Raw genomic sequence first — 6,898 nt, 5'->3', positions numbered from 1 at the left:
AAGGGATATTTATATTCACCCAAAAAAAAAATAGATATTTATTCATAAATTTTTTTTCACCTATTTATATTTCACTTTAGTCTAAACTATTTACTTATGTTTCTATAAATTTCATGAGTGACATAGTTATTAAAATATCCCTAATAATAATAGGGTGAAGCGTATATTAATATTCACATTTATAGTGTGAATATTGCATGATGTGAACATTTACACTGTTAACGTGAACATTCATACTGTCAAATTTATTTAATATAAATGCTCTAATCACCAAATTACTGGGTTTGAAAAATATTTATAATGATAAAATTATCCATCAAATATCTTAAATATTATAGTAATTGAGATTTAGGCCAAGTTTGGGATGTTCCAAAAAAGTCAAAAAGTCAAAAAGTTACTCAAAAAGTTAAAAAGTTAACACTATTCACTAAAAGTCAACAATTACGGCTGCACAACTCCCAATTCAAATTTTTCCCTACAAATCAATTTTTATAATTTTTTATTACACATTTTCCAATAAAAAGTCAAAAAGTTAACCCAAACATCTATATTTTCAACCTCAATTTTTTAGTCCAAAAAGACAAAAAGTGCACTTATTTAGTCTTCCCAAACTTGGCCTAAGATCAAATATCCAAAATAATAAGATTTATTAAAATATAAAAATATTTTATGACTAAATTAAAATACAAACACTTAAAAGAGAACTTTCTAATAAATTTTACTAATTATGATGTATAAACTTTTTCACTAATTTATAAAAAAAAAAATTTTGACTGTCCAATTATACTGTCATTTCCTTTAATATGGGGTTTTTTGGAAAGCACTAAAAAAGCTAGCTTCTAGTTTTTTACGTATTTTGAATCACATCATTTCTATATTTTCTATTCACAAAAGACAAAATAAACTAAAAAAGTTAAAAAATTAATTTTTTACCAATTTTTCAAGACACTCCTATCCCACAACATATTCATTTGACAATTTCCAAGATGCATAGTTCGGATTTTGATTACTTAGACCATCTCTAACGGTTTATCAAAGTTGACATCAAATTCAAATTTTGATGAAAAAGTTACTGTTTGGTGCTCCAACGGTTGCACCAAATCGATATCAAATTGAGATTTCATCAAATAATTCATCAAACTGAGGACAAGATACTGATTTCACCAAAACACTGTTTGTGACTGTTGGAGGGAGGACCCAGTCGACCAACCGGTTGCCCGGCCGGTTGACCAACCGGTCGACCGATTTCCTTTATAATTGATGGGTTCAAACCGATCAAAAAAAGTTCAAACAGGTAAAAAAAATTTATTTTGCCTTACCGGTTAATTGGCCGGTCGACCAACCGGTCGACCCCAAACATCTTAAATGAGAATGAAAGCTGCAAATATGATTAGTCTGTTATCAAATTAAAGAAACAATTGTTTAATCATAGATTCATCTGATTGCTAAGATATGCACAATATATCTTTACTGAAACCACCAAACATCTTTATAGAAATAATTGATGAATCTATTGATGAATCTATGAAAGCTGCAATTGTTTACATCATGAAAAATATTTACGCTTACCGGTCGACCAACCGGTCGACCCACGGGATTTGATACGGGATTTGATGCACCGTGGGAGCGAGTGGTATCAGATTTGGTGAAATGGGTCATTTTTTACTCAGATTTGATGAAAAAAGAAATTCACCGTTGGAGATGCTCTTAGACCATCTCCAACGGTTTAGCAAACCTGGCATTAAATTTGAAATTTGGTGAAAAATGCACTTTTTGGAGCTCCAACGGTTTTACCAAATTAGTATTAAAATGACAATTGAACAAAAAAATCATCAAACTGAGAACAGAATACAGGTTTCACCAAATTACTATGCGTGACCGTTGGAGGAGTCCAGCCGTTGACCAACCGGTCAACCGGTTTCTTTTCAAAGAGGTAGGTTCAAACAGGTTAAAAGGTTCAAACAGGTTAAAAAAAAAATTAACCTTACCGGTCGACCGGCCGGTTGACCAACCGGTTGACCCTTCAAATTGAGAGAAAGAGAGACCCAGACAGATACAGAGTAGAGAGTGATTAGAATTCTTAGTGGATGATAATGATAATGCTTCTTTGTCTACCCAGGCTGAATCAAAGAAGAAGCTTTAGCTAATACTAGTATTTTCTTTTGGGTTTCAAACAGATTTTTTTGTAGAGCTCAATTTATTTTCTTGTAAAATAAGCCCAATATGGAAAGTTCAGCTGAGAAAAGTAAGGGAAAAGATAGGTTCAAATCTTTCGCTGGAAATGGTGATGGAACCGGATGAATGGTTTCAGCAAATGGTGATGGAACAAAAAATGAGAATCGATCTGCTTAAGCGATCCGGTTCCCTTTCGAATCTTTCGCTGGAAATGGTTTTAGCAAATTTTACCAATTGGGCATCCGACTGCAGAGACAGTACCACAAGTTCAAGCAGATCGAGCTCTAAAACTTCGACTCACAAACCGGAGGCTAAGGTGTGTTCTTCACCGGCTCGATTGAGTTGGCCTATTCGCAAGGCCCATCTCCCAAAATGCTCGATTTCTGATGTATCCGAAGCTGACCAACCGGTCGACCCTTCCCTCAATTCTGCATATATTTTGTTCGACAGATTTGATACTCACCGTTGGAGGAAACTGTATCAAATTGAGAAAACAACCTATTTTTTACTCAGATTTGATGAAAAAAGAAATGAACGATTGGAGATGCTCTTAGGGACCTGTTGCTCCGTTTGACATGTGCACGTGGGTCACGTACCTATGTAAGATATTTAATAAAATATTTAAATTTTTTAATATTGCTCTTATGATTAATTTAGTTTATTAAAAGATAAAATAAATAAAGAAATTAATAAGATATAATATCACGTCTAAACTGTCATTATTCTTTTTTTACAAAACTACAAAAAAAAAAAAAAAAGCCGGCTTGTTTTGAAAACATGATTAAAAATAACTTTTTAGCTTTTTAGATTTTTGGATCACATCTCCTCTTTATTTTTTTCGTAATTTAAAAAACCAAAAAAAAAATCAAAAAATAAACCTTTGTCTTACTTCCTAAAATAAGTTCAAACAGAACTTTTTTTTAATCAAGTTAAAATAGTCAAAAAATCTAAAAATCAAGTTAAAAAAATTCTTCTCAAACGAAAGTTAAGAGCATCTTCGCTTGAATTTTTAAAAATTTATATATCAATTTTTTATAAAAGTTTAAGTGTATATAAATTTAACATTATTAAAAAATAAAATTCATTTGATATGTTAAATTTATTATTTTATTACTTTAATATTTTTTATATTCTCTTATATTTTTTTAATATTAAAATAATAAAAATAAGGACAAATTATACAAATAATCCCTGCAGTTTACACTCTGTATCATTTTAGTCTCTATAATTTTAATTTATTCCATTTTAACCATAAATTTTAAACTTTGTGTCACTTAAGTTCAATAGAGAACTTATGTTATGCATTTGGATAGAAAAGGCACATGTGGACAACATGTGCAGAGTTTTTGAGGGCAAAGTAATCAATTTACTTTTACTCTCAATTTACTTACGCTGTGTTTGGTTGGGGAATTTGGGAAGGGAAATGGAAAGGGAAATGGAAATGAAAGGAAAATGAGAAAGAATTAATAGAATTCCAAATCCCAACTATGTTTGGTTGTGTTGGTTATAAAATATAATTGATGTCCTAAAAGGTATCCTATTTCTTTATTTATTTCTCACCCCCTTTCTTTTCCCATATATTTTTTATTATAACCAAACATAAATAGGATTACATTTCTCATTCCTTTTTCAAATCCCACCTCAAAAACTCCAACCAAACACAGCATTAATGATTTATCCAGCTAACTCAGAGTGAGTTAACTCAATGATATATATACATCTATACATAGAAGAGAGAGAGGAGGGAGGGGGTGGCGTCGATGACCTATGAGAGAGGAAAAAAGATGGTGTTAGGGATGGGGAAGGCAGAGGCAGGGGCATGGAAAAAAATGAGTCACCAACACCTGCGAAGTCTGTGAGCGCAGCCTCCTTGATTCCTTCCGCTTCTGCTCTCCCGGTTGCAAGGTACTAACAATGTCCTCTCAAATCTATTCAAATGTCCTTCAAAATCCATTAAATCTATGTCTTTTTCTACAATTTTGACTAAAATTTGAAGAAAATTGAAACGGGTATTGCCCAAAAATTGCTCACCCTTATGGCTTCCATTGAAATTTGTAAACTTTAATATGAAAATTCGGTACTTTCTAGGGGATTTTTGCATCTTAACTAGGTTTTCTGGTTGATTATGATTGTTTGATTTGCAGTGATCACTGATTTTAGATTGGTATTTTGAGGAATTAAATTTTGGGTATTTTGAGTCAATTCTTATCGATCTTTTACAATTACTATTGAATACAGATTGTTGGCACATCGAAGAATTTCGAGAGGAAAAGAAAGTACTCGCTGGAGAAGAAGCTCTGGGCAGCGGCGTCGGACTCGAAGAATTAAAAAAGAAAAAATCCTCTGTTTTGTTGGTGGTCTATCACTTTGTTGTTGTTAGATGAAGGAGGTTAGATGGAGGTGATGGATGTGGCGGGTATGTGCGAAAGACAGGGTGGTGAGTTTGATAGTCTGGGTGCCAGACTATACTGGGTTTGGTATGGTAGAAGCGGATGGTGCTGATGTTGGGATTGGGTATGGATGATTTTGGTGGTGGAGGTGGCAATGGTGTGTTGCAAAGAGTCCTAGAGGAAGAAGATGGTGAAATAAGGAATGGTAGTGAAATGCCTATATTGCCCTTGAAACAGGGTCATGTGTGCCTCACGTGTTTGTTTTCCTTCAACAATTTTAACCAGTGTTAATAATTGGACTAAAATTGTACAAAATCAAAAATTGAGGGTCAAAATCGAGCAAATTAAAATTATAGGGATCAAAGTGACACAATTGGTAAAGTACATGGACTGTTAGTATAATTTGTCTTAAAAATAATAAATTTTAACATATTCTTTTTGATACGTCAAATGAGTAATACTATGAATCCACTCTTATTAATTCAAACCCCTTATCACACAAATTTAATTTCTATCACACAAACCCCATCAAAAAAAATTCTGGATGGTTAACTATGAATTTCAAAAGTTTTCCATGTCAAATTTGATATTGCTCAAGACATGTCAATTATTAACTCATTTTTGCAAATTTGGTTAGAGCATAATTGCATGTCAAATTTTATTGTTAATAGTGTCACCTCAAATATCACAATTTGCATGAAAATACTTAAATTAGGCTCTCCAAATACCGCATCCTCCTATTTATATAAATATATATAAATATTATGTTAATCATTTATTTTTACTCTTTGAATTTATAGTTTTATTAACAGGTGTGTTGAAGGCACTAGTTAAGATTGCATTAAATGAATCCAACTACTTCTATAAATACAAAAAGGGATGCGTTTATACCTCAATACGAGAGAATTTGAGAATTCTGCAAAGTCCATCATAGGCTCATTTTGATGATTATAATTGTTCATTTTGTAAGGCCCTTAATGAATATCATTCATGAAAAAAATTAGGTTGATCCGATAATCGTAATATTTTTATTTTATAATATTTATCTCTAAAAAAATGAATTGTTTATTTTCAAAAATATATTTATTGCCCATTTTTTTTAAAGACAAATGTGAGAAAATGAAAATATTATTATTATCGAATCAAAATAATTTTATTTTTATTTTTATGAATGATATACATTGAGAGTCCTACAAAATAATCAGCTTGACTCGTTGAAACAATTATTTTAACTTCTTAAATGATATTTTTAGCATGAGTATGTTTGGTAACCTTCCTAATTTTTTAACTTTTTTATACAAATGACCAATTTACCTACGATAATAATGGATTATAATGTATAAAGTAAGAAAATATGAATGTGGCTAAAATGGTTAGAGTGGATATTTTGACTTTCTGGCTAAAATGGTTAAAGTTGATATTTTAACTTTTTAATTAGGGTGAATTATACTAACAGTCTTTATAGTTTGGGGCTTGTGTCATTTTGGTTCATGACTTTTCAATTGTGACACATTTGACAATGAATTTTGAATCTTGTTCCAAATAAGGACAATTGAATATACTATTGGATTTTTCAAGGACAAAATTGTCAATTTGATAAAATATAAATTAATTTGACAAAAATAAATATTAAAAAATTATTTATGAATTTTTAAAAATTGTTTCTACCTACTAAAGATAAAATTATATAAAATTGATAAATCTTTAGAAATTTATTTATTTTTTTACCAAATTAATTTTTATTATGTATTTGGATGATGATCATATAAAATTAATTTTTAAAAATTAATCATGTAATTTTTATTAATTTTTATCAATTTTACATAATTTTATTTTTGGTGGCTAGAAATAATTTTTTAAAATTTTAAAATATTTTTTTGACATTTATTTTTGTCAAATTAGTTTATATTTTATCAAACTGACAATTTTACCCTTGAAATTAAGCAACGGTATGTTAATTGTCCTTATTTGGAGCAAGATTCAAAATTCGAGATCAAATGTGTCACAATTAAAAAGTTAAAGATTAAAGTAACACAAATCCTAAACTATAGAGACTATTAGTATAATTTACCCTTCTAACTATTTTAACCACTCCTCACACGGAGCCTAAATGGAAAGGTTTGAGTTGAGATATTTTAAATGTATAACCCATTCCAAACTAACATATTTGCCACCTCCACTACAATATGTATCAAGCCACATTGATGTGCACCAATGTGATTATGATATCCTTTTTGGCTATCTTTAAAACATTTTGGTTGTTTTGAGTTTTTTAAATTTAAATTTTTTCATTTTAATGAATTTTTTTAAATATTTTAATAATTTCTTTTACA

General features: G+C 30.2%; 1 long non-coding RNA gene across 1 annotated transcript; it reads left to right on the top strand.

Moving 5' to 3' along the window:
* Nucleotides 1-3,841: 3,841 nt before the first annotated feature.
* On the top strand, nt 3,842-4,900 carry LOC114295624 (uncharacterized). Its single transcript, XR_003640959.2, has 2 exons — nt 3,842-4,080; nt 4,414-4,900. It is a non-coding gene; the product is annotated as an uncharacterized LOC114295624 (long non-coding RNA).
* Nucleotides 4,901-6,898: the final 1,998 nt, after the last annotated feature.

This window comes from Camellia sinensis, chromosome 4, assembly GCF_055761805.1.
Source record: "Camellia sinensis isolate YWXY chromosome 4, ASM5576180v1, whole genome shotgun sequence".
In the NCBI taxonomy this organism is placed as follows: Eukaryota; Viridiplantae; Streptophyta; class Magnoliopsida; order Ericales; family Theaceae; genus Camellia; species Camellia sinensis.
This window is presented reverse-complemented; position numbering and strand designations above follow the sequence as displayed.